At 42.7% G+C, this 26775-nt stretch overlaps 1 protein-coding gene and 1 long non-coding RNA gene across 5 annotated transcripts in view; both read right to left on the reverse strand.

Moving 5' to 3' along the window:
• The window catches only part of E2F3 (E2F transcription factor 3), an 84574-nt gene that overhangs the window by 40726 nt on the left and 17073 nt on the right, over positions 1-26775 (reverse strand). The gene's annotated exons all lie outside the window — the stretch shown is intronic.
• On the reverse strand, positions 17608-19665 carry LOC147347662 (uncharacterized). Its single transcript, XR_015152425.1, has 2 exons — positions 19541-19665; positions 17608-18357 (listed from the first exon to the last, which is right to left on the reverse strand). It is a non-coding gene; the product is annotated as an uncharacterized LOC147347662 (long non-coding RNA).

Below are 26775 nucleotides of genomic sequence, written 5' to 3' on the forward strand. Positions count from 1 at the left end.
TTTTAAAGTATTTCGTTAAATGTAAATACAAATTTCAGAATAACAACAGCTGTCATCTTTTGTAAGAAAAGGAGGAAAATAAAAATATTTAATTTTTTGAGTTTGCACAAACAGTGGAAGAATTCACAAGACTAATGGCAACAGGAGGGTGGGGCGGTGGATGGGAACAAGCCTGAGAGTACGATCTTCAGATACACCTCATAAAAGTTCCTCTATAATAGTGATTGAAACCAAAGTGTGTTGTGGTAAGTTGTCTCAGTCGTGTCCGACTCTATGCGACCCCAGGGACTGTAGCCCGCCAGGCTCCACTGTCTGTGGGATTCTCCAGGCAAGAATACTGGAGTGGGTTGCCATGCCCTCCTTTAGGGGATCTTCCTGACCCAGGGATCAAACCTGCTTTGCTTAGGTCTCCTGCATTACAGGCAGTTTCTTTACCATCTGAGTTATTACCCGGGAAGCCCCAGTCAAAGTGTAGTACTATTCAAAACATGAGAAAACTTTGGTGTCTGTGAGTGCTTTTCCTTACATGTTTTCAGCACCTTTCAAAGTCCTGTACCCTGCCCCCATTCAAAAAACAGGGCTTAGCAAATACAAGTCAAGTGATAGGGTTGGGCCAAAACCACTGACCTCTAGGAGGCCAGACATTAGGTGGCAAAGTCCACTCTACAGGCAAGGGCTTTTCAGAAGAGCATTTACTACAAAAGGTCTCTGAAGATGAAAGAAGCCAGGCTTTTAATTTTACTGGATCATTCAATTTCTATAAATATTCTCTTCCAATTAAGTCAATGAATTTCCATTTCTTTGCAGCCCATGCTTTTAAGCCACGCTCAAGATGTTTGCCATCCAGTGTTTTTCACTCCGTGGCACTCTCCCCCCACTTGTTTTAATAAATAAACAATCAACAGAAGCACCTAATTTATAGACTTGAGGAACATAAAATTCCCTAGATCAGACCAAGAATGACACCCTCCTCTTCCCCCACCTCTCAGACCTGTCTTTTCTCTAATTCAAAACCAGGAAACATCTTTTGATACTGTATGAAGTACAATACACAGAATATACAAATAAGTCAGAGTAACCAAATTTTTAATACCTCCATGCCTCCCTGAAGTGATAGCAGTTTTTACATAATCCCTGAAGTATCTTATTTTAAAATCATCTCTGTGTTCAGACTGTTGTTGCATAAAATTTATAAAGTAAATATAAACTTCAATTTGTACTTACCAGAGATGAGGGGTAGGGGTGGAGGAATTGGATGAAGGCAGTCAAAAGGTACAAACTTCCAGTTATAAATAAATACTAAGGAAAGTGAAATTGCTCAGTCGTGTCCGACTCTTTGCGACCCCATGGACTATAGCCTATGAGGCTCCTCTGTCCATGGGATTTTCCAGGCAATAGTGCTGGAGTGGATTGCCATTTTCTTCTCCAAGGGATCTTCCCGAGCCAGGGATTGAACCCAGGTCTCCCACATTGTAGACAGATGCTTTACCGTCTGAGCCACCAGGGAAGTCCTCAAGGATATAATGTACAATAAGAGAAATATATTAACACTGCTACTGCTAAGTCGCGTCGGTCGTGTCCAACTCTGTGCGACCCCATAGACGGAAGCCCACCAGGATCCTCTGTCCCTGGGATCCTCCAGGCAAGAACACTGGAGTGGGTTGCCATTTCCTTCTCCAGTGGATCTTCCTGACCCAGGGATCAAACCCACGTCTCCTATGTCTCCTGCACTGGCAGGCAAGTTCTTTACCAATAGCTCCACAAACACTTTTTTCTTTAATTCTATTTTGCACATATATGAGATGACAGATGCTCACTAACCTTGTGGTATCACTTGATGATGTAAGTGAGTCAAATCACTATACTGTACACATTAAACTTACATGGTGCTGCATGTCAATAACATTTCTATAAAATTGGAAGAAAAACAAAAACTAAAGTTAACATAAACCTTATATATATAAATGTTATAGAAAAAATTTTAAAATAAAAACAAACACATTTATTACTCTGGGCACATGTCAAGGCACTAGAGTTACAGTTCTGACTCTGTGTCACGTATCAATGAAAGAAAACAAGTCAGCTGACCTTTCCTGCATGGACTCTCAGCGGCAGGAACCTACAAAAGGGCCTTTATCAGCAAGCACAGACCCGGCCACTGCACAACACTCCCTGGAGAACCAATGATCATTTCCCGGGAGGTGTTTCTAGGCTGTGTACAGAGTGCTCCTGACAACCGAACCAAAAAACAAAAAAACCAAACCACCTACTCCGCAAACTAGCTTTCCAGCATCTCTTGCTCAATTTCTACAATTGCTACCTGTAATCTAGTTGGAAAACAGAATGGGGTTGGACAAGTGAAAGACCTTTCACTTCAACCCTAAAGAAGGAAATCTGAGGAAAATCCTATCCACTGTGTCATCAGGAAACGGATTAGAAAGACCCAAGGACAGTATCAAGAACTACCCATTTCCTAACCCTCGATATGGCCCTGAATTGCTGTGTGACTCTGGGCAAGTCACCGCTCCTCTCTGGGCCTCTATGTGCTCATCTCCAGAAGGTGGTGGTGGTACTTGAGGTCTCACAGAGGTCTTCCCCAGCATTCTCCAGCAGAGACGGGAACTCCAAGTTGCTTAATTCCTTGAGCTTACTCTGTCACAAATAAATTATGGTAATGACAGTGGCTTCTGTTGCTTTACAATGAATGAACGTGTTGTAACCCAGCTCACAGGCAGAGTGACTTCATGGCCTAATCCTTTCAATTTCTGACTCCCGATTATGTAGCAGTCTCTGCATGAGATGACATAACATAAAAATAAATTCTCTATTTCATCCTGTCCCTTCCCCTTGGAGGTTGGATCAGTACAAATCACTGACACTCAGGAAAAAGTATCCCAGAAGATCGCCGTGGGTCTCTGTTGGGGGCAATGGAGGAACTGCCTCCTTGAGAGGCCCAAGCAGAGAAGGCGGTGGCTTGGCTGGTCAGATGTAAAGCAAAATGGCAGGACCTACTTAGCTCTGCCACTGTGAGATTCTCTCTCTCTCTCTCACACACACACAACCAATAATGCAGTACGGCTTAGCTCATTTGTCCCATGGGCAAAAAAAACCTCACAAGAGAGCCTGGGCCCTTCCCCCAAGTTTGTCAAAAGCTGCAGAACACTGAGGCAGTGGCTGGTCCTATTCCCCTTCCAATGGCATTCAAGACGGCATGGAGGGTCGTCTCTCCTCGGTGCTCTGAGGACCTCCCTGTTTTCTCTGGAGCCACAGCTAATATAATACATTAATCTGACTTATCACACTACATCCTGTTATTAGCCAAGGAAGACACTTTTAAAAACTAATGTCTTCTGGGTCCAAGGTGGCCGCGTTGCTTTATAAAGATGCAGTAAACTAGTGACATTTTATAAAGCTGCTTTTTTGGCATGAAGGTTTATTTGTTCTTAAACTTTCTAGGTATATATATATATATATATATATATATATATATATATATATATACATACACACACACAACTCATGATGACCTGCTCCCCACTTCCTGCCCTGATTGAGGAAGAGTCTGAGGTTCAAAAGGCTGTGATTTGACCAAGGGTTCAAGGCGTGGCAGGACCAAGGCAGTTTAGCTCCAAAAACACGCACCTATTATGTGGCAGAAACTGGGCTAGACCTGGGTCCCGTGTGATACCTGCCTCTGGGGAACTCAGCATCAGAATGAAAGCTCAGAGGTCCTGATGCTACGTCCCGGCCATAAACTACGCCCATTCATGACTCAGGGTGACTTTCCAAGGCCTTTGGATTGACTCTGCAACATTTCCTCAGACTTAGTAGAAAGTCTTGCATTGAAGAGTTAATAAAATGTGTTTTCTCTGTTCTTTTTGTTTTGTCTTTTGACATGACATTTCATTTTCAAGGATCTTGCTGCTACTGGGTGAGGATGTGAACAACGTGGGCAGAACTGCCAGGATGGCCCTCACTCTGCTTTCCTGCCTGTTCTTCTGGCATCAGTCATAGTAAGGAACTGACACACAATGGGATAAAGAGAAACAGACCTATGACTTGGACAAGTGGAGATGGAAACTAACATTTTTTGAGGGCTACTAGGGATCAGACTAGAAACTAGATGTTCTTGTTTTGTGAAGGGATGAACTAAGAGATGGATAAACCTTTGAACTGTTCAGGTGGTGCAGCTGGTAAAGAATCTGCCTGTCGATGCAAGAGACACAGGTTCGATCCCTGGCTTCAGAAGATCCCCTAAAGTAGGAAATGGCAATCCACTCCAGTATCCTTGCCTGAAAAATCCCATGGACAGAGGAGCCTGGTGGAGGCTACAGTCCATGCAGTCACAGAGAGGTTGATACAACTGAGCACGTACTGGCTGGCTTAAACTGTTCAAGGTGTCAACTACACAACTCTTCTGCAAAATACACTGGACGTTTCAAGGGTCTGAATGAAGCTTATTTCACAGAGGCTGAACTTGTGATGAATTATGAGTATCTAATATTAAAAATCTCTTTGCAAGAGTTCCTTGGTGGTTTAGTGGTTAGGACTCCACACTCCCAGTACAGAGGGCCACCAGTTCAATCCCTGACCTGGGAACTAAGATCCCGCATGCTGCAACACCTACCCCTCTCCCCCCACACACAAAATACCTCTTTGCTCGAAAGTACTGTATCAAATCATAAATGTGTGGTACAGGACACCATAGGGAAGACACTAATGTGTCTTCAAAGGTACAAGGCACTAATATGGAACTTTTATCTCAACAAAACTTACAAGCTAAACAATGATCAAATAGTTGATAGGAAATTAAACTGAAATAAATAAAATAAAATAACCACTAACTTTTAACTTATGGAAGACATGCAATATTAGTACACTGTAGTCCACCAGACTCCTCTGTCCATGGGATTTTCCAGGCAAGAATACTGGAGTGGGTTGCCATTCCCTTCTCCAGGGGATCTTCCCAACCCAGGGATTAAATCCAGGTCTCCTGCACTGCAGGTGGATTCTTTACTGTCTGAGCTGCCAGGGAAGCCCATATTGTCGCTCAGTTGTGTCCAACTCTTTGCAACCCCATGGGCTATACAGTCCTTGGAATTCTCCAGGCCAGAATACTGGAGTGGGTAGCTTTTCCCTTCTTCAGGGGATCTTCCGAACTCAGGGATCGAACCCAGGCCTCCCACACTGCAGGCAGATTCTTTACCAGCTGAGCCACCAGGGAAGCCCAAGAATATTGGAGTGGGTAGTCTATCCCTTCTCCAGTGGATCTTCCTGGCCCGGGAATCAAACCAGGGTGTCCTGTACTGCAGGCAGATTGTTTATCAACTGAGCTATCAGGGAAGCGCCTATATTAGTACACACACAGTCAAATAATTTCCATAGGCAATAAAGCCATGGGAATTCACACAGGCTGAGACAGCATCTGAAGCACTACAGTTTTCAAAAAACGCTATCCCAAATCCCTGGGGATAACGGGGATTATCCCCATATTGGGGATTCCAGATGAAGAAAGTGTGTATTTGTAAAGTGTGAGGGTATGGGGAAACGAGTTGTGATGTGGGATGGTTATGTCCATTTCCAGCATAATAATCCAGGAAGAGAAAAAGAGTGGGGACCCAAAAAGGATAAGGCTACAGAGAGAGACAGAAATGAAAGCAGATGTCTCTGCCCTCACTTGTGCCTACACAGCTCCCATCACAGATGGTGGTACCCAGTCTACACTAGCCTTTCCCACATCATACCCCCAAGGGAATTTGGGCAGGTCCAGCTTTCCTCATTGACAGACATGCTCACTTCTTTCGTCTGCCAAAAAAAAAAAAAAATGGTGCTCAGGCTACCTACTTCATGCAAATGTTTCAAAGGTTACAATATAAAAGGTTTCATAGGTTTACAATAGCTAGGACATGGAAGCAACCCAGATGTCCAACAGCAGATGAATGAAGTAGGAAGTTGTGGTACATACACACATTGGACTATTACTCAGCTATGAAAAAGAACTCATTTGAATCAGTTCTAATGGGGTGGATGACACTGGAGCCTATTATATAGAGTGAAGTCAGTCAGAAACAGAAACACCAGTACAGTATATTAACACATATATATATGGAATTTAGAAAGAAATGATGACTCTATATGTAAGACAGCAAAAGAGGTATAGATGTGAAGAACTGACTTTTGACTATGTGGGAGAAGGTGAGGGTGGGATGATTTGAGAGAACAGCACTGAGACATGTACATTACCAAATGTAAAACAGATGACCAGTGCAAGTTCAATGCATGAAGCAGGGCTCCCAGAGCTCGTGCTCTGAGACAACCCAGAGGGATGGGGTGGAAAGGGAGGTGGGAGGGGCGTTTGGGACCAGAGGCCACACATACATCCATGGCTGATTCATGTTGATGTATGGCAAAAACCTCCACAATATTGTAAAGTAACTAGCCTCCAATTAAATAAATTAATTTTAAAAATTAATGTAAAGTTTAATTAAATTGACTAATTTAAAATTTAATTTTAAAAAATCTCAGATTTCCATAAAAATGATTGTTTGGCAAACCTAAATGAAAGGCTTTATCTGCATTGATGAAGGAAAAGAATCATGTCCAAATATAAGTGCACACACACACACACACACAAACACATGCAGTTGAAGGTGTCATAGCATTTCAAATAATTCTAAAGTTTGCTTGGTTTACTGTTACTAACTAATTATAAAAAGGTGTAAAAAGTTGAAGGTTATGGAGATGCAAATAATTCTAACCTTTGCTTGAAGAAATGAAAAGTACAGAAGTTACCAAGATAATTGGTAAAATAATATCTGACATGTGAGGAGCCTTTCCTTTGGGTAAGCAGCACAAGATAAATTTTTCATTTAGACGACCCGGCAGCTATTAAGATGGTTACCGAGAGAATGAAAAGACTGGAAAGTAGACTGCTTCTGGAGGGAGGGTGAGTCTTTGCCATGTGGCTCCCTTTACAGTGGAGAACACAGACACCACAGCACCCACAGCCAGGCCTCAGGAAGCCTTCGTACACATCATAAACAGGCTTCCATGTCCAACCAGGTAAAAACACGACAAAAACGCTCCTTTCCCCAACCACAGCCAGCTCATCAGATAGTCAAAACAGTTACTCATGGGAAACCCAGTGAGGAATGAGGCCTGGCGAGCAAATCAGAATTAGGTGACATTCATAGGGGTCAAAACAAGGATTCCCAGCCTTGTGCAAGGCTGGTGGGAATGTGGAAAACAACCTCTGTGGAAAACAGCTCAGAGGTTCCTCTAAAAGTTAAACATGGAAATGCCATATATTCCAGCAATCCCACTGCTGGATCTACACCCAAAGGAATTGAAGGCAGGAACTAAGATATTTCTACACCAGTGTTCATAGCAGGATTATTCACAATAGCTCAAAGATGGAAACAACTTCAGAGTCCATTGAAAGATGAACCAATAAACAAACGTGTATTATGCACACAATGGAATATTACTCAGCCATGAAAAGGAGTGAAATCTTGATACATGCTACAACATGGATGTACCTCAAAGATACTAGGCAAAGTGAAATAAGGCAGACACAGACGGACAAATAATTTATCATTCCACTTGTATGAGGCACGCACAGTAGTCAAGTTCAAAGACAGTAAGTACAACAGTGGTTACGAGGGACTAGGGGGTGGGGGGTGTGGGGAGTTACTGCATGGCAGGTAGCAAGTTTCTATTAGGGATGGTGAAAAAAATCCTGGAAATAGCGGTGATGGTTGTACAACATTAGAAATGTACTTAATGTCACTGAATTATACACCTAAAAGTGACAAATGTTATGTTATATATATCTTACCACAATAAAACAAACCAACTAAACAAAGATTCCTAAAGGATATGCTCAGCCCTGCAGGTCCTCGCCCCGTGTGGGCTTCACTTGATTGCCGGGTCTCCCCACCCCTACCCCTGGCCACTTTCCCTCTCCTTGACCATCTGTACACAGTGAGACATCCACTGAAATGACTCCTGGCAGAATCAGGCAGAAATAAATTTGAGTTAAAGCAGGTTTGCAATCCTCCGTCCTGTTGTTCCACTGTGAGCTCCAGCGTGTGACTTCCCAGTCCAGAGGAAAAGAACTCATTCCTAACGAGTTTTCACAGAGACGGTAACTACCAACACTTAAGATCATTATGGAAAGAAAACTTCAGTGTCGCCACTGGTTTCCAGAGAGCAGACCAAATCCCAAGTAAGAAAAACGGCCTTTTTGTCCTGGTGTCACTGACTTCCCCCCAAGAAGCCTGAGAGAGGCGAAGCCTCGAGGCGTGTAGATGGTTTTTGCTCTCCTGATGGGCAGGGGAGGGGGGCTAAATTTTCTCTTCTCTTTTTTGGACAGATGGATATATAACTCTCATGATAGGAAGTAAGCTAGGGCTAAGGTAAAAATTCATAGTGGAAAAAAAAATCACAGCAACCACTTGTTTCTACTGAATAATTCTACAGGAAAGTTCAGTATAAGATAATGGTGACACTATTAACCTGCTGCTGCTACTGCTGCTGCTGCTAAGTCGCTTCAGTCGTGTCCAACTCTGTGCCACCCCATAGACGGCAGCCCACCAGGCTCCCCCGTCCCTGGGATTCTCCAGGCAAGAACACTGGAGTGGGTTGCCATTTCCTTCTCCAATGCATGAAAGTGAAAAGTGAAAGTGAAGTCACTCAGTCGTGTCCGACTCTTCGTGACCCCGTGGACTACAGCCTACCAGGCTCCTCTGTCCATGGGATTTTCCAGGCAAGAGTACTGGAGTGGGGTGCCACTGCCTTCTCCCACTATTAACCTAGGTTATTATAATTAAATAAAAATAATTCATTATTACCATTTCTTTGATAGTAATATCTCTGCCACAAAATATGCATTGGTTAAGTGTTTGTGGAATGATGAATACAACTCCCTCCAATGAAAGATGAGTTCAAAATCTCTGAAGCCTATAGTTCAATAATGTGACAACATCCTTGATGTACAGTGACGGGAGTTCAGAAAGTGCAATGAAGAGTCCTGATAGCACAAAATGTGTTTTTGTTTTTAATTTTACTTCTTTATATTTATTCTGCTTATCTTATCATTATAATTGAGTTTCATTCTATTTATTTGACTGCACCAGGTCTTCGTTACAGCATGCAGGATCTTCAATCTTCATTGGGGCATATGGGATTTTTAGTTGCGGTGTGTGCGATCTATTTCCCTGACCGAGGATAAACCCAGGCCCCCTGCAATGGGAGCTTGGAGTCTCAACCACTGGACCACTACAGAAGTCCCCATTCATAATGTTTTGATAAGGGGATTTCACAGCAACAGGTGAAGTATTGGGCAGAGAACACCCTGGCTAGGCTGATGACTCACTGCTTTCTCCACTGGACTTTATAAACAAAATACAAATATACAGAAAGCACGGGTCATAAAGTATTTTCATTACATATGCTTAAGTAGGATGAGGTTTGTGAGGTCAATGAAAGGTGAATTTTTTTAAGATTTTTTTTTTTTTTGATGTGGACCATTTTAAAAGTTTTTTTTGAATTTGTTACCATATTGCTTCTGTTTTTTGTTTTGCCTTGGTTTGAATGTTTTGGTCCTGAGGCATGCGAGGTCTTAGCTCCCTGACCAGGGATCGAATCTGCACCCCTCCACACTGGAAGCAGAAGTCTTAACCACTGGGCTACCAGGGTAGTCCCTCTTTCTTTTTTTTTTTTTTTTAAGAAAAAAAAATAGGAGGAAAAAAAGATGGGTACAGATGGACACATCACTGCACTGGTAATCAGTTAAAAGTATGTGGAAAGAACTTCAGGATTAAAATCAGATCCAACAGAGAAATGGGCAAATAAATTAAGAATAAACATACACACAAACAAAAGGAAAGACGTGAGTAAACACCTTCCTCCCTCTTGAGAGCGCAGCTTGCTTTGTCAACCCACATGGAAGGGTGGTGTCTACGTTCTAGAATTCAGTTCAAAATTTCAGCCATTTTACATTTGTTTTCACACTGACAAAGCAGCTCTTTGCTGCTACTTATTTATAATTTAATTCCCCTGATGGTTCTAAAAACAAGGGAAGAAATATTTTCAAACAAAAATCATTATTTATACAGCTGGAGTTTCCATTTAGTTATGAAAATTAGTAGAAAAATATTTGGTCAGAATGTGAGATAAGTTTTGAATATTTCACAAAATCTCAGACCATCAACTTCCAAATCTCTTTTATTGTGTGTAAGTCTTTCCTAGAGTCAACAAGGGAACCCCCCAAATCGACTAAATTCATGGGTTCTCATCTGGGCAACTCTTCTGGCAAGAGATGGGGGACCTTTGAATCAGTGGCAAAAATAGCTCAATTAAAATACCATTCTAATACGTAGTTTGGTTTTGTTTGAAAATGGAAACCAGCAACTTGCTTGCATGAGTAAACAAGACAATTACTCAGGCTGGGGTCTACAGAACAGAGAACAGAGGAGACAGCTGGCAATTATCTGGCTAACTTAACCAGATAACTCATGCCTAAAAATTCACTCTGGTGCCCAAATTGCCCAGATCGGCTATATTCATAGAAGAACAAAAGAGTGCGATTACCAGATCTCCTTCCAATCTGTGTTGCCTAGGTGGGCTGTTTTAAAGTGATGCTCTTATCACAAACCATACTCAGTTCTCTACTTCCCCAGTGGAGAGCAAGCTAGGATTTTCACAATATAAGTTTGAACATTTGCTTCATGTCAAATGAAACAAAAATTTAAGACAGATTGAAGGACTGACAAATTGCACCAGAGGTACTACTTGGAGTGTGTATACACCTTGAGACAAAGGCCAGATCAAGAGAGATGCTATCATTCCTAGCATCTAGAAATTCTAACGGGAAAAGATACTCAGAGTAAAAAACAGAGAAAAAGCATTTGTATTGATTATGCAAATTAGGGTGAGCAAAATTTGAAAACATGAATACCCTTATGCTTTTTTAGTACTTTATACTTTACAAAGCTTTTCACAACTAATCCTCACACTATGGAGGGTAAATTGGGTATTATTATCCCCATTTTATGGATTAAGAATACAGGGCTCTCAGATTTGCTGAGGAGAAGCTAAGGTCGAAGCTGAAACTTGAACTCAAGTCTTCCGGATCCAAGTTTAGTGCCCTTTCCAACACACCATGCTAAGGGCTAAAGTTAACTTAAAGCAAATAAAAAGGATCACATTACCCAGTCAAATCTGTGGTATTCACCATCACAAATAATCCTAGGTCAACATCGTTAAATAAATCTTATAACCAAGCCCGGCGGGAGAATACAGATGGCACAGGGAAGGTGGTAATCAAAAAGGCCGCATTAGCACTGGCTTTGCTGACCCTGGGCAATCGATTTCTCTGACTCAGTTCTTAAGCAGTAAAGCAAAAGTACTAAGTAGAGAATCTCCAAAGTCCTTTCAATAGCAAGTTGGTTACACAACTGAGTGGCTTCACTTTTTTCTGTTCATGCCTACTCAGAATTCCGTGTTGAATTTCTTTCCCTTCTGGATTTTAGATGCTTCTCCAAGTCAATCACTCTCCACTCTCCCCAACTAAACAGAATAGTGTTGTTGTTGTTGTTGCTAAGTCATGTCTGATTCTTTTGGACCCCACAGACTGTAGCCCACCAGGCTCCTCTGTCCATGGGGTTTTCCAGGCAAGAATACTGAAGTGGGTTGCCATTTCCTTCTCCAGGGGATCGTCCCAACCCAGGGATCAAAACAGAAACAGGGTTATGAAATGCATTTTGTCAACTTTTGGCCAACCTAAGTAAAGCAATATACAAACACTGCAGAACCAACATTTTGAGAATCATCCAATGTTTTCTGTAGATTAGAATGCTGTTTCTTTTCCAAATTGGATTGGAAAATTTCCAATTTTTATACTCTTCTGGTAGATCAAGGCTATCAGAAGCCAAAGAACAGTCTTGCCCTAGAGAGAAAAATTGTTCCTGTAAAATTAATGCCATTTCAAAAGCTGATAAATGCTATTCAAAATGACCGGTCACCTGTAGTTGGCAATGACTGATGTTTCTTTCACTTTCCATATCAGTTAGGTCCAACCAAGAGACTTCATTTTCTCGGTAGTACATCCCACCTGGGAATGTTGATTTTTGATGTTTTAAAAGGTATGAAAGATTTCCCTGCTCCCTAAATGGACTTAATGGCTACAATTTTATGTAAGTCCATATTAGAACTTTACTGGAATTCAAGGGCTTGAATTACAGTCACTGTGATCTCTTTACCTGCATGCTTCCCTACTCCTGCCTGGTCCTTTTGTTTAAGGGACGGGGGAAAGGGCTGCTAATGAGAGAAACCTCCTAATGTACAGAGAGAGGAAGAAAATCTAGAATTTCCATTCTACTGTAAATGTTCTAAGAGAAAACGCAAATATTCCTTTTTCACAAAGGCACTTCTTTGGTATATGATCTTAGTTTTGATTAAGTTCTCTTTTTCCCCAGGGGAGGTTGAGAGGAACAAGAAAGCAAGGAAAGAAGGAGCTGTAATAACAATCGCTGAGACCCGAGTTCGATTCCTGAGTTGGGAAGATCCTCTGGAGAAGGGAATGGCAACCCATTGCAGTATTCTAGTATTCCTGCCTGGAGAATTCCATGGACAGAGCAGCCTTGTGGGCCATAGTCCATGGGGTCACAGAGTTGGATATGACTGAGGGACTAACAACAACACTTTTATTATTCTAGAATAACAAAAGGAGCTCGTTCTTACCTCTGGTATCCCTTTAATTACGGTATTCAGCCAGTGCAATGAATTTTAGTAACACATATTGTTCCCTCTTTTTTATTTTTTTTAAAGTTAACAAACCGACTTAGTAAACTTTTACAATGCTAAAGCAGTCTGGTCTTGTTATCAAGTCAAAAAGTCCAAGTAATATTCAAGTCGCCACATATTCAGGGTGCACCATTAATTTTTCACTTGACTTTGGGCAAGTTATAACCAACCTAGGTCTCAAGTTCTTCCTCTGTAAAATGGATCCACTAGTAAACTACTTCAAAGAGCTGTTGCTGGGAAGAACACATAAAAACCATCATGAAATATTCTGAAATAATCCAGTGGGACCTCACTCATCCACGGCGACGCCCACTAGCACATTAGTGCTGTATCGAGGGCTGGGGGCAGATGCCAACTGCCGTGGCTCTGGCGCCATACTCCAGGGCCCTTCTCCATGGAGTATGCCTGGAACTGGTCACTCTCTAGGTTCCCCACCTCCTCTCCGTCTGCCAGGCTCTGATTGTGTGCAGGTGCCTCTGCTGATTTTGAAGGGTAGAAGCCACTCGCTCTGCTCAGTATGGCGCGAGACTGGTCCCCAGTGCTCAGTCATTCCAAGGATGCCCAGAGGCGTTAAAAAGTTTGCAGCAGTGAATGGGGTGTCCGGGCAGGGAAAGGATATTCAGCTACCTGGCCCCTTTCGGATCCTAAATGAGACCAAGAAGTGAAGCTTCCAAGGTATGACAGTTAAGCTGAATAAAAGGGCATTCTGGAAGAAACCTGCATTGCTCTAGTTATTGTCTAGAGAAAGAATAAGCAGAACACTTTTGTTAACATTGAAGAATCCACTGATGCATTGAGGCGCTTTTTGTGGGTCTAAGAGGCTTCTCGAATGAAAAGTGAAATGGAGATGTATCACTGGTAAACTGTTCTTCTAACACCTTAACATCACAGTTTAAACTATATGTAAATATGTCACAGATTATTGTGTCTTCAGGTTCAGAGACTCCCGGATCTTAGTGACCAAACCACCCCCTAATTATATAGATCACAAACTGTTAAGTGACCGTCCGAGGTTTCTTGGGTACTCTGCACCAAGTTCACCAGGATTCAAGCCTCCTGACCCTTGCTGGCATGCTCCTTTCTTTAGATCACAACAGAGACTTACTCATGGTTATTTTCCTTTAATAAACTCTTGCCACAAGTGAATTTAGGCTGTTTTTAATTAAGGTCTTAAACCAAAGGATCATTTGAAAGCCCTGTCCCTCCCACAAGGCAGGACAAGCTTGTTTTGACCAGCTGTCCTAAGATTTTTCTGCTCTATCATCAAAGCTTGCAATATCCTCTTACAGTCCTGTCAAGGTGAGTATATCTTCCAATCAAACTACGAGAAAAAAAGAATCTTTCACACAAGGTCCATCTCAAAATTACAAAAGATCCTGGGGGCCAGATGAAGACTCAAGAAGAATCAGTAAGCCCAGAGCAGGGGACCATTTTTGATAGGAATTACTAACTATCCTAATTTAAGATAAAGTGATGGGACCCGGTTTTTGTTTGTTTGTTTGTTTTACATAATTCCACTACGGCTCTTAACTTCTTTTGTGCCAGGGGCTCCTTTGGTCTTCTGGGGAAGCCCATGTACGCTTGCTCAGACTAATGTTTTTGTATGCCTAAGATAAAATACACAGGATCGTAAAGGAAACACTTGTATTGAGATAGATACAGCTACTCAAAATATTAAAAAGACATTTACGATACAGTAATCTGTGTGTTTTACTAAGCATTCAATAAAAATATCCAGTAACAGGTCCAAAAATCACTGTCATTTTGAAGCTGTGATGAGCATTTCAAGATATGTGCCAACAAGTGTAATGTGATATGAAAACATCTGTGATTTCTATAGGTGATGAAGTCACAGGTACTGTCAGGACTGCTCTGATTTATTGCCTACATTCATAATGAAAGGAAACGAAAAATTTCAGTCATTGCTGTTGTTGTTTAGTTGATAAGTCACTCTTTTGCAACCCCATAGGTCGCCAGTCTCCTCTGTCCATGGGACTCCCCAGGCAAGATTACTGGAGTGGGTTGCCATTTCCTTCTCCAGGGGATCTTCCTGACCCAGGGATGGAACCTGCGTCTCCTGCATTGTCAGGCAGATTCTTTATCACTGAGTCATCTGGGAAGCCCCAAATTTCAGTTAGAGGCTAGTAAAAATAAAGGAAATCTAGAATTCTATCTGAGAGGCCGTCAAGAACCATATACACTGGGGCCTTCCCTTCCCTTTACCCTGGCTCAGTGGTAAAGAATCCAACTGCCAACGCAGGAGATACGGATTCAACCCCTGAGCTGGGAAGACCCCATATGCCACAGAGCCACTGAGCCGGGGTGCCACAATTACTGAACTGGTGCCCTAGAGCCCAGGAACCGCAATTACTGAGCCCACTACTGAAGCTCAAGCACCCTAGAGCCTGTGCTCTGCAACAAGAGAAACTACCACGATGAGAAGCCCGTGAACCTCAACTAGAGAGTAGCCCCTGCTCTCCGCAACTAGAGAAAAGCCCGCGTGGCAATGAAGACCCAGCACAGCCAAAAATAAATAAATAAAATTGATGAAAGAAAAAAAAGTTACTGCAAACTTAAAAAAAAAAAAAAAGGACCATACACTGACCTGTGATCTCCTTGAGGTCTTATTTGCTCTGTGATTCCTGAGAACTATTTAACAGTAAGTTTAATGCACAGCCTGGAGGACGGCAAGGCAACCCACTCTAGCATCCTTGCCTGGAGAATCCCGTGAACAGAGGAGCCTGCTGGGCTCCAACACAATCAAGCAACTAAGCACAGCACAGCAACACACAGCAACAAGACAGGCACTCAGTAAGTATTTGAACTGGACTAAGTAAATATGACCTTAAAAAAAAAAAAAAGTAGTAAGATGCTGAGGAAACTCTTAGTGACCTTCAACCTCCCAAATCTCAGCTAGTCCACCTACTGCCAGCAACTGAAAAGACATAATCAACTGCGATTGACTCACAACTCGATGCACGGGACCCAGAAGCCAAGTCCACAAGGACAGATGGCCAACTGGACGGTCCGGGCCCTGGAGCCCAATCGAGTTCTTTCATTTAGCAAATATTCACCAGGCACCTGTAAGTGGCGGGCGACATTCTAGGTACTGGGTGAAGAGCCCAGGTCCAGGTTAGTGTGACACAAATAAAACACAAGAAGAGGAGACAGTGGCTGGTGGGAGAGGGGCATCTTTAGACTGGCTGGTGGCAGGGCCCTTTCTGAAGTGTCGGCTGAGTCAGTTATGACCAGGAACCACAGCCATGTGGGAAGACATGAGTGAGGCCATTCCAGGTAGAGGGAACAGCAAGTACCAAGGCTCTGAGGCAGGAAGAAGTTTGGCTCAGGCCTTTCTTACTTCCTAACTTATTTCCCTCTAAAAAGCTGCTCTACCCACTAGACCCCCCTTCCCTCCCACAAAACACCACCCAGAGCATCTTCCTTTGTGCTGTGGGACCCTTGAGAAAACACATAAAAAGTCCCTCTCCTTCCACACACCTGACTGCACCATGCCCTTCAGCGTTTCCTCTTACAGACCCTCAGGTCTCTTCCAAGATCCTGAAAGAGGCTCTGCTCATCTCTGCCGTAAGCTTCGCTTCTTCCCTCCATCTATCACACGTGTTCACAAGCTCCAGGCCACACTGATCTCTCAATCAGGGAATCTCAGGGTAGGGAGTTCCACAAATCACCTAATTCAACCATGACCTGTCATAATCTGATCAGTCCTTCAGTGACAAGAAATTCAACCCCACTGAAGCAGCCTGTCTCCCCTAAACTTCTAAGTTCATGGACTGTACCATATAGTCAGTTTTATCTCAAACAGTTTTCTGCTGATGTATGCCTAATGATGTCTTTTTCTTCTTTAAGACATTAACCTCCTTCAGGCTGAAGCAGCCTTGCCTGGCATGACTGCTCCAGAATGAAGGGGGCGGGAGTGGACTCATACAGGCTGCTCCCTAAACTTAAAGCAAGATAGCCAACTACTGTAGTTTTTTTCCACTCCAAGTTCCTAGGCCTACCTCTCCAAGGTCCTAGGATAGACAAGATGGAAAATTTTTGTGGAAAAAGCCACAAACTTGGGACCAAATAATTATGGTGGGGCAGGCTTCTCTGGTGGCTCAGACGGTAAAGAATCTGCCTGCAACTCCAGAGACCTGGGTTTGATCCTTGGGTTGGGAAGATCCCCTGGAGAAGAGAATAGCTACCCACTCCAGTATTCTTGCCTGGAGAACCTCATGGACAGAGGATCCTGGCGGGCCATAGTCCACGGGGTTGCAAGGAGTCGGACACGACTGAGTGACTAACTTTCACAACAGTTCATTTTCTACATCAACCTTTTCTTCTTCACAGGTGTTCTGGGCTGAAGAACATCCACCTCAGAATTCATAGGTTGAAGCCCTAGCCCCTGGTACCTCAGAGTGAATCTTTCAAGAGATGACTAAGTGAAAAAGAGGTCGTTAATGTGAGCCCTAACACAATGACTGGTGTCCCTATTAGAAGAAGAGATCTGGACACACAGAGAGACACTGGGATCCACATGCCCAGGGTCCATGAGAAGAGGCAGCGAGAGGGTGGCCATCTGCAAGCCAAGATGAGCGAAGCCTCAGGAGAAACCAGCCCTGCTGGCCTGAACTGAACCTAACCTTGATCTTGGACTTGCCAGCCTCCAGAACTCTGAAAAATAAATTTCTATTGCTGAAGCTACCCAGTCAGTGGTTATTTCGTTATGACAGCCCTAGCAACTAATGCAACAGGTGTCTTAATGTTAGACATTTCCAAAAATAAAAACCGAGACAAGGATTTGGGTGCAAACAGTTTATTTGGAAGTGCTCCCAGGGAGAAGAAGTGGGCAGCAGGGGGCAGGAGGCAGGTGTATTGTTTAAGAGAGTGTGGACCAGTTCACGGCCATGGGTAACAGAATGCCCCCTAAAATTGTTCTGGGAGGCAGGGCCATTTAACTGATGGCTTCCTTCCTTTCCCAGGGAGTGGAGGGTTGCCTCTAGGGGTGTTAGCTCCCTTGACTTGTAGGCTGCAGTGCGTGTGGCACTAGAGAGCTCCTCGGGAGAAAGCAAAAAGCAGTTCTGCTGGCACCAGAGGTGGCTGAAAACAGGGTGGACTGCAGGAAAAAGATATGGGACCCAAGGGAACGTGCAGTTAGGTGACGACAGTTGACACAGCTGGCTTTTCCTCCAGAGGCAAAAACATCCTTGAGGCAGCAACATTCTGCAATGGACCCATTTCCAGGCCACAAAGACGTACAAGATGTTGGCATCTATGACAGCTGCTTTCCTCCCAAAGGGTAAGTATGGCTATCAGTAGATAATTGAGAGGGAGGTTACAGAAGACTCACTTGGGCATGCAGGCTTTCCGTAGACTCTTGCAAATTCTTTTATTGTTTAAGATTCTTTTTTTAATGTGGACCATTTTTAAAGTCTTTATTGAGTGTTAAAATATTACTTCTGTTTGACGTTTTTTGGTTGGTTGGCCACGAGGCATGTGGGATCGACCTTAGCTTCTCAGCTGCCTAACCAGGGATCAAATCCGCAGCCCCTGCGTTGGAAGGCGAAAAGTCTCAACCACTGGACCACCAGGGAAGTCCCACAAAAAATCTGTCTTTCAGAGAAGAATTTTGATTGGCTTTTTTTTTTTTTTGCTATTTTCCAAAGCCAATCTAAAGTCTTTTACAATCTACCTGTTCCATTCGATGTAACTGGCCCTTCAGCACTGAAAGGAGCAGCAGAAAGAGTTTAGAGATTATTAAGTCCTCATTTAAGTTCCAGGTAATCCCTGGAAGTCAAACCATAGAATGGATTCTCTCCCATCCAAGTTTCATCTCTGAAGCTGAGTTTTAAGCTCAGATATATGGCACTTCTGAACTTCAGATGAGATTACTTCTAGTTTATTCAAGCTACCCTTAAAGATCAATGGATCACAGAACAAATTTTCCAAATTGCCTTCAGAAAATTATTTCCATCTTTTTGGCAAATAATTGTCTGAAACGTATTATTTAACAGTTTTATAAAGTACAGCATCCAAGATGAAGTTATGCAGGGAGATGCCAGACATGAGTGGAATTTCCTGGTATTTTCCAATACTCTGAGTTCTATCACTAGAGTTGCCAGATTTAGCAAATAAAAATGCAGAACACTCAGCTGAATTAGTTTTACACAAACAGCAAATAATTTATTATAAGTATATCCTAAATATTGCATGAGACATACTTAAACTAAAAGTACTTATCTGGTGGCATCTTTTATTTTATATGGCAATCCTACTTACCTTAACATCCCAGAATGGAAAATTATCAAAATTAGGATTTAAAAGTAAGATTTCTTTTTAGAATTTAAACTTCCTAATTTAACTTCAATAAACCACATGCTCAAAGCATGACTAGTTCAAATAAGTTGCTATTCTGACAGGATTCCCATTAGAACTGATGGTTCATTCTAACAATTATGGTCATTCAATTTGAAAGAAATTTAAAAGTTTAAGAATAAATATTAAAATTCCCCCGAAATCCATGTGTAGGAGCAAAAAGCCATAAACTACCTGTACAAAAAAAGAGCGATTAAAATGTATTAAGAACCCATTTTATTTGTATAGCTTACTGTTTACCTCGTGCTTACAAAAACTAAAACATTAATGTAGGCTATATGACCCTGGTGGGGGGAAAGAAACACACAAAAAAGAAAGTTGTTGAGAAAAATTGATTGGATTTGAATGCTTTACACACCTCGAGGAACAGCTGAACAAATTCCTCTCCTGTCTCCTCCTCCCCTTATAGTCCGAGACATGGTCCAAAGTTTTCAGGACTTAGAAGACAGCTCACGTGGAAAACACTATACCTTAGGAAATGAGCACACCTTGTTTGAAAAGATTTAAATGATTCTGCATTAATGGAAGAAAGTCTGACTGCAATAGAAGTAGGATTATCTGAGAGCACGACCTCTCAACCTCAGCACTGCTGACATTGGGGGCCTGATAATGGACTTCCGGAGATGCAAGAGACATGGGTTCAATCCCTGGGTCAGGAAGATATCCTGGAGAAGGAAATGGCAACCCACCCCAATATTCTTATCTGGGAAATCCCCCGGACAGAGAAGCCTGGGGGGGCTACAGTCCATGGGGTCACAAAAGTGTCAGACACAACTTAGCGACTAAACAACAACAATCCTTTACTACAAGGAAGGCTGCCCCTGTGCATTTCAGGATGCTTAACATCCCTGGCCTCTGCCCACCAGATGCCAGTAGCAGCCTCCTACCTGCAGTTATGACAACCCAAAATGTCTCCAGACACCGTCAAATATCCATCCCCAGGAGGGCAGAATTGCTCCAGTTGAGAATCACTGGCCTAGGAGAACCTTTAGTCTCTTGATTCTCTCTCTAGTCCTGAGCTCCTGGCAATTTTTAAAAGTATCATTGCAGCTCAGCTTAGAATAACAGAGAGAAGGGGGAAAAAAGTTATAACAAAATTTGCACCGAATCCATGATGGTCAAAATTGCTCTAAACATATTTATAGTATAATTAAATGCAACAGGTCTATCTATCTAAAGACGCCTCTAATTCTCTTTATATGAGGAAGTGGAGCACTAATGCAAGGTTTAGACTGGAGATCTGTTTTCGGTCCCATCTCTCCTACTTGCTCACCCCATCTAGGAAGACCTAACCTTCTGGTCACCTTTTATGATGTGCCTTCTCATCTGTCTCTCCATCAACCTGGAGATGCAGGCCATGAATTATCCCACCTTATGGATGAGTAAACTGAGGTCTAGAAAAGCGAAGTAACTTTGCTGAGCCCCCACAGCGCAGAGATTTTAAAACTAAGTAACTGCTAAGTTCTAACCTCTTAACCTCAACCTCTTAACCTTGAGGGGAAAAACAAGTCACTAAATGTCTCTGACCTTCATTTCCTTTCCTCACCTGCAACCCAGAAATAACAATTCTCAGTATTTCTCAGAATCGCTGCAAGAACTTAAATTTCAGTTCAGTGAGTCGTTAGATGGCAGGGACCAAAGTCCCTGCTGCGGGCAGGCAGAGATCTTCAGCGATTTCTGAATGACTGTGGCATTCTCTAGGCCTGCTGCACTTGAACTGTGCCCATCTCAAAGGCCAGAAGAACCACACCCTGCTTCTGAGATCTACTTAGACTAGAAAATGAACTGGAGCCAACTCACTGTGAAAGAGCACTATCAGGAATGCAAATGTAAACAGTAAACAACATAATTAACCCTTAGGACTTGAAAAGAGGAGAAGTGAGCGACATCAAGTCTGGCTGGGAAAGGGTGTGGTGACTGAAGGGAGGACCCCGCCCTCAGTGGTTTCCCCTCCTTGCTAGGGTCCCAGTCACCTCCAGTGGAACAGCCAATGCATGGGTGCAGCTGAACGGCTACCCTGAGCCCCCAAGTACCCCTGTAGCTTAGTGGACAAAGTCACAGGGGATCTGAGCGGAAGGAGGCCATAAAGATGGCTCACACCTGACAAATCAGAAATGAGCCAAGGTGTGAAAGAACTGATCTGGCCCTTCCAGGCTGTGAGCCCCACCAGGCCCCATGTCCCCACGAGAAGCCTGACCCCCCAGCAAACCCCTCTGCCAGCTGGGCCCTGGTCCATCCTTCTTTCCTAAGCAGCCTCCCAAGAAATCACCACGCAGTCTGGCCTGCCTCCAACACAGTCATATTTGTCACACACCTATCTTTGCAGGAGTAGTTTCGGGACCCAATTATTGTTTTGAACTTCTAAAGGAAAATGACATTTGGGCAGCACATTCCCTAAAGCACAAGTGAAACGTTTCATCTTTAGGTTACAAAGTCACACTAGGGTAAGAAGCAGCAGTGGGTGTGAATACAGGGAAGGTTCTCGATTCCTATCACAGGATAAGAAATGCAATGAGGTTGAAGTCCATTCAATACGCTTGAGGGGAGGGAGCAGTTAGCAATGGTGGGCAACACCCTGCTGCTTTATTATGGAGGCAAAACCAGCTAACCCAGTGCCTTATACAGAACTTTTAATTCTAAGTCCCTTTCCCCATTTCCCCCCAACACCCCCCACCCCCAGGTATCATCGTGGGGAAGTTACAGATAGGTGGTTTGGAGTAGCAGTAGATCACAGGCTGTTCGAAGAGAAAAATGTCTCTCTCATCCATCGTTCCATGAAGCTGCATTTAGATTCTAGGTCTAATTTCAACAGATATCAGCACAACGGAGCTACAGTTACAGTGGACAGATCATTTGTCTAGAATGGAAAAAGCCAGGATGCCGGGGCAGTTGTATTGGGGGGGGGGGCAGGGGTGTGGATGGGAAGGAAAAAGTGAAAGTATATTTTAAAAGAAAGATGGAGAAGAACAGCTAATAGAGTGGGCAGAGTTAAAACTTCAGCCCCAGGAGCGAGGGAAAGCTCAGGTCAGCAGAGGTGAAGCCAGGGCATCAGAGTTCCCCGCACCACGTGGTCACCACCAGAGCAGCCCCGCGGCCCGCCTGGGAGTCACAGTCCTGGGACACTAGGTGGTGATTGGAAAGATTTGCCCAGTGGGCAGGTGGGACTGAAACGGATGTACCAGCCATAACTGCAGACCTAAAATCAAGGCTGGGCAGCCAGTGCTAAATAGGTAATAAAGTAATCATACATTTACCTTTCAGTCTGGAAGGAAACCTTGCAAGTTTTCACAAAATTAAGAGTGCAGTCATGCAGCAAAAGAATTCTTTGATGAAGTGCCTTGTGTTTTATGGTAAAGTGGACTGATTAAACAAGTGAACAACAAAGCACAACTATATGTTATTATTTTTATATGGGTCCCTGAGATTTAATAGCTACGCCTCTATCCTTACACCTGTGACTGTTGAAGAAAAGGAAAAAATGAAAGAATTTAGGATATTAAAAAACAAAATTTGACCTGCTGATTGCCAATTTACTGCACATGAGAAATTCACTAAGCATCTAATAATTTACATTCAGGGGGTGGTAGTTCTGCCCGGCTATTCTGTTAGGTATTTTAAATTATAATTTCAAATGGACTCATTGTCACAGGCCTCTGGGTCCATTTTACACACAAAATCAATATACTACTACTAATAAATAGGATTACTTTTCCACGACTCCTGGTGGGAGCTCAGCTGGACTTGTTTGGGAGGCAGTTTCAAAGTTCTCCGAAGAAAATTACTTTCACCCTTAAAAACCCACAGAAGGCACCTGAGAGAAACTGAATCCAGAGGCAACCAGCAGTGAGACAGGACGTCTTAGACTGGTGCTCAGTTGCTCAGTTGTGACCAACTCTTTGCAGACCCGTGGACTGTAGCCCGCCAGCTCCTCTGTCCAGGGAATTTTCCAGGCAAGAATACTGAACTGGGTTGTCATTTCCTACTCCAGGGGATCTTCCCAATCCAGGGATTGAACCCGTGTCTCTGTGTCTCCTGCATTGGCAGGTGAATTCTTTACCACTGCGCCACGTGGGAAGCCCCATAGATTGGTAGGTAGATGGATTTAGACAGAGAGAGAAAGCATCCCTATTTAAACCCTTCTCTTAGGATCTCTGCAGGCCTTTGTTCCTCCAACACGTGCTGCCCTTTCTCTGAAACTGTAGAAGCTCCCAGAGTCCTGTCTGTGGCCTCTTCCATCAAAATGCCTCTCCTTTAACATCCAGGACAGTGTATACCTCACCTCTGTATGATCCATGCCCTGACCCAAAGATGCTCTCAGAGCCGAGGATGAGTTAAACCAGTATCCAGCCTAAGAAGCATCTGCTAAGTGATTTCTCTCCTCTCATTTTCTATATTTTACACTGTGGCCCCACCTTGACTCATCCTAAATTGGAAAAACTACTCTTGGCAAAGCCAGGTCTTTCAACTCTTGCTGCCCCAATGTTTGAGTCCTTAGGAGGGATCTTGTTAGGTCTTCTTCACACAATAAAGACTGCTTAAGTGCCATCAACTGCCCCGCAGAACATGGAAACACTTGATAACCCACCCCAGACAAAGGCCTGTAGGTACCCCATGAAGAGACTCCACGTGTCTAGGGGTGGGCAGGGAGCATCAGAGTTAAGAGAGAGGTTTGAAATCCTTTCGTCTGGAAATGTAGCTGGGGACAAACAGCTTAACCACTGAGCCTCACCTTCCCCCTTGACAGATGAGGGAGGGTTGCTTTACAAGATGAAATAATATATTTAAGATGCTCATTGCCATACCTTGTGTACAAAACTATTCAATCAGGTTGTTGTGGTGGTGGTTCAGTCACAATAAAGTAGGCAACTGTTATCTTTCTTATGGCCCCAAATTGACAGTGGAGAGGGGAGAGAGAACCCCAGTCTGTACAATTGCAAGAATGAATAATGAAAACCAATAATGACTCAATAATAAAAAGCAATTTTAATGAAAAAACCAAGTATAAGATGAAAGGGGATGGGATTTTTCCAATTTATAGCAAAACATAGCATAAAATTACTGTATTTAGAGGGATGGTATTTCCTTAGAAAGAGACAAAGATATCAGCAGAGCAGAGTAGAAGGTCCAAGTACTGATCAACAAAGATCCGTGCACGAGGCCGCACATGTACACACACACACAACACAAGTGGCATTTCACATTCACGGGTAAAGGCTGAGCCACTCAATAAATGGCACTAGTGTAACTAGCTATCCATCTGGGAAAAATACGGGGTCAGATCTCTAACACCTACACATAACCCCTTCCAAAGAGGTTAAGCATCAAAATAATAAAATTATAAGGTCAGAAGAAGAAAACGGAGAATAGTTTATAATTTGGGGATTAGGAAGGGCCGCCAAACTGACAAAAGTAAAGACTATAATTTTATATATTAAAAAATGAGCAGAATTTCTGTACAGAGAAATACATCTCATAGAAAAGAAAAACAACAAACTGGCAAAAAAAATATTTAGTACACACACATGTGCACACACATACATACAGAGCAAGTGCAGTATCTGAGAAGCTCCAATAAATCAGTAAGAAAACTATAAATAGCTGTATAAACACAAATGATAAAGGATACAAAGAAGCAACTCAGAAATACATTAGGCAGAGATGCTTAAATTGACTAATTCCTCTCTCTTTCATCATCTGTAAAATCACAACAATAATCATAGCACATTCACAGGGATTTTGAACTTTAAATTAGTAAATTTCATTTAAAGTGCTTAAAACAATCCTGTCACATAAAACATCCAACAGATATTATTAACCAGCAGCAGTAATAATAGCAGCAGTGGTGGTGATGACAGTCGTATAATTAAAGAAACACAAAACAAGAATCGGGAGATAGAATCTAGCATTTCTAGCAAAATCATCATGAGCAAAACTGCAAAACAACTAACATGATCTCATATTGTAAAGAGTATGAGAAAAGAAGCATTCTCCATACTGGTGAGAGGAAGAAGAGTTGCTTTGGCTTTTAATCGGTGACAATTTGGCCCTATCTATCCAGCATTTTGGGTTTCCAGGTAGCTCAGTGGTAAAGAATCCACCTGCCAATGCAGGAGACATAAGTTCAATCCCTGGGTCGAGAAGATCCCCTGGAGAAGGAAATGGCAACCCATTCCCGTATTCTTCCCTAGAAAAATCTCATGGACAGAGGAGCCCCGCAGGCTATAGTCCATGAGGGTGCAAAAGAGCCGGACGTGGCTTAGTGACTAAACAACAACCATCCAGCATTTTACTATAAGTGCCCTGTGACAAAAATTCAATATATGTATAGAAATCTACATATGCAATATAATATGAATATGCATTCATAGATATGAATGTATCTACATATTCAATATAATATATACAATACAATCTACAAATTCAATATATGTAGAGAAGTCTACATATAAGATCTTTGAATGGAGTGTAATCTATAAAAAATTTGAATCACTATGTTGTATACCTGAATATAATATTCTAAATCAACTATACCTGAATTAAAAAATTTTTAAAGAAATCTAACCTTCAGAAATACATGTACGCACAAAAACATATGTACAAGGACATTTAGTGTACAACCGTTTATAAAATTAGGAATAAAAATCAAATAGGAAGAATTAACTACATTGTGGCATATCCCATATAATGGGCAGCAGTTGCCTGGTGGCTCAACTGGTAAAGAATCTGCCTACAATGCGAGAGACCTGGGTTCAATCCCTGGGTTGGGAAGATCCCCTGGAGAAGGAAACGGCTACCCACTCCAGTATTCTGGCCTGGAGAATTCCAAGGACGGTATAGTCCATGGTGTTGCAAAGAGTCAGACAAGACTGAGTGACTGTCACATACAAGGTGTAACGGACATTAAGATGGAAATGCATCTAATACCTGTTAAGTACAAACTGCAAGCTGCAATTTGCATCTGCATATAACATATATATTTGCAAGTGGATATAAAAGGGACAAACCAAGCTGTGGTAGTCACCTCTGGAAAGTGAAGCAGGACTAGGAGGGAGTGGAGAGGGTATTTCAAACTTTACTTCACTGACTTAGACCATCTTTGATTTCTTTAAATAACAAACCTGGACTAAAAACAAGTATTTTCCCTTAAAAAAGGCAACAAAGTCAGTGTTATCCTAACAGACACCACGGGACGCCCGAGTAAATGACAGTGTCCATTATGTTCTTCCAGCAGAAGGCAGGCCTCCCGACCCTGCAGGTGAGCTCCAGAGGGGAGCCAGCACAGTGGGAAGATGCTAACAGGATGAGTCAAACCCCGTATTCTGACTCAGCTAATAACCTTCTGATTGCAAACCCAAGGCAACACCAATTTCTGCAACTGTCCACTTGGCAGTTATGTTTCTCAGAGTAAATTAGTAAGTTTGCATTCCAGTTCATCAACCTCCAGAACTCTGATTTACACCAAGTAGTCCCCAGGGCAATAAATAAATAAAGTCCTTAATCGTGCCAAGTTGGGGTCTATGTCTAGTCTGATTGAGTGCACTTCTCCAAGGTGCAAAGAGCCGGAGATTTAGCTGACTTCAAAGCGGCAGCCCA

This window comes from Bos grunniens, chromosome 23 (genome assembly GCF_055505025.1).
Source record: "Bos grunniens cultivar Pamir isolate PY7600 chromosome 23, Bosgru_T2T1.0, whole genome shotgun sequence".
Classification (NCBI taxonomy): Eukaryota; Metazoa; Chordata; class Mammalia; order Artiodactyla; family Bovidae; genus Bos; species Bos grunniens.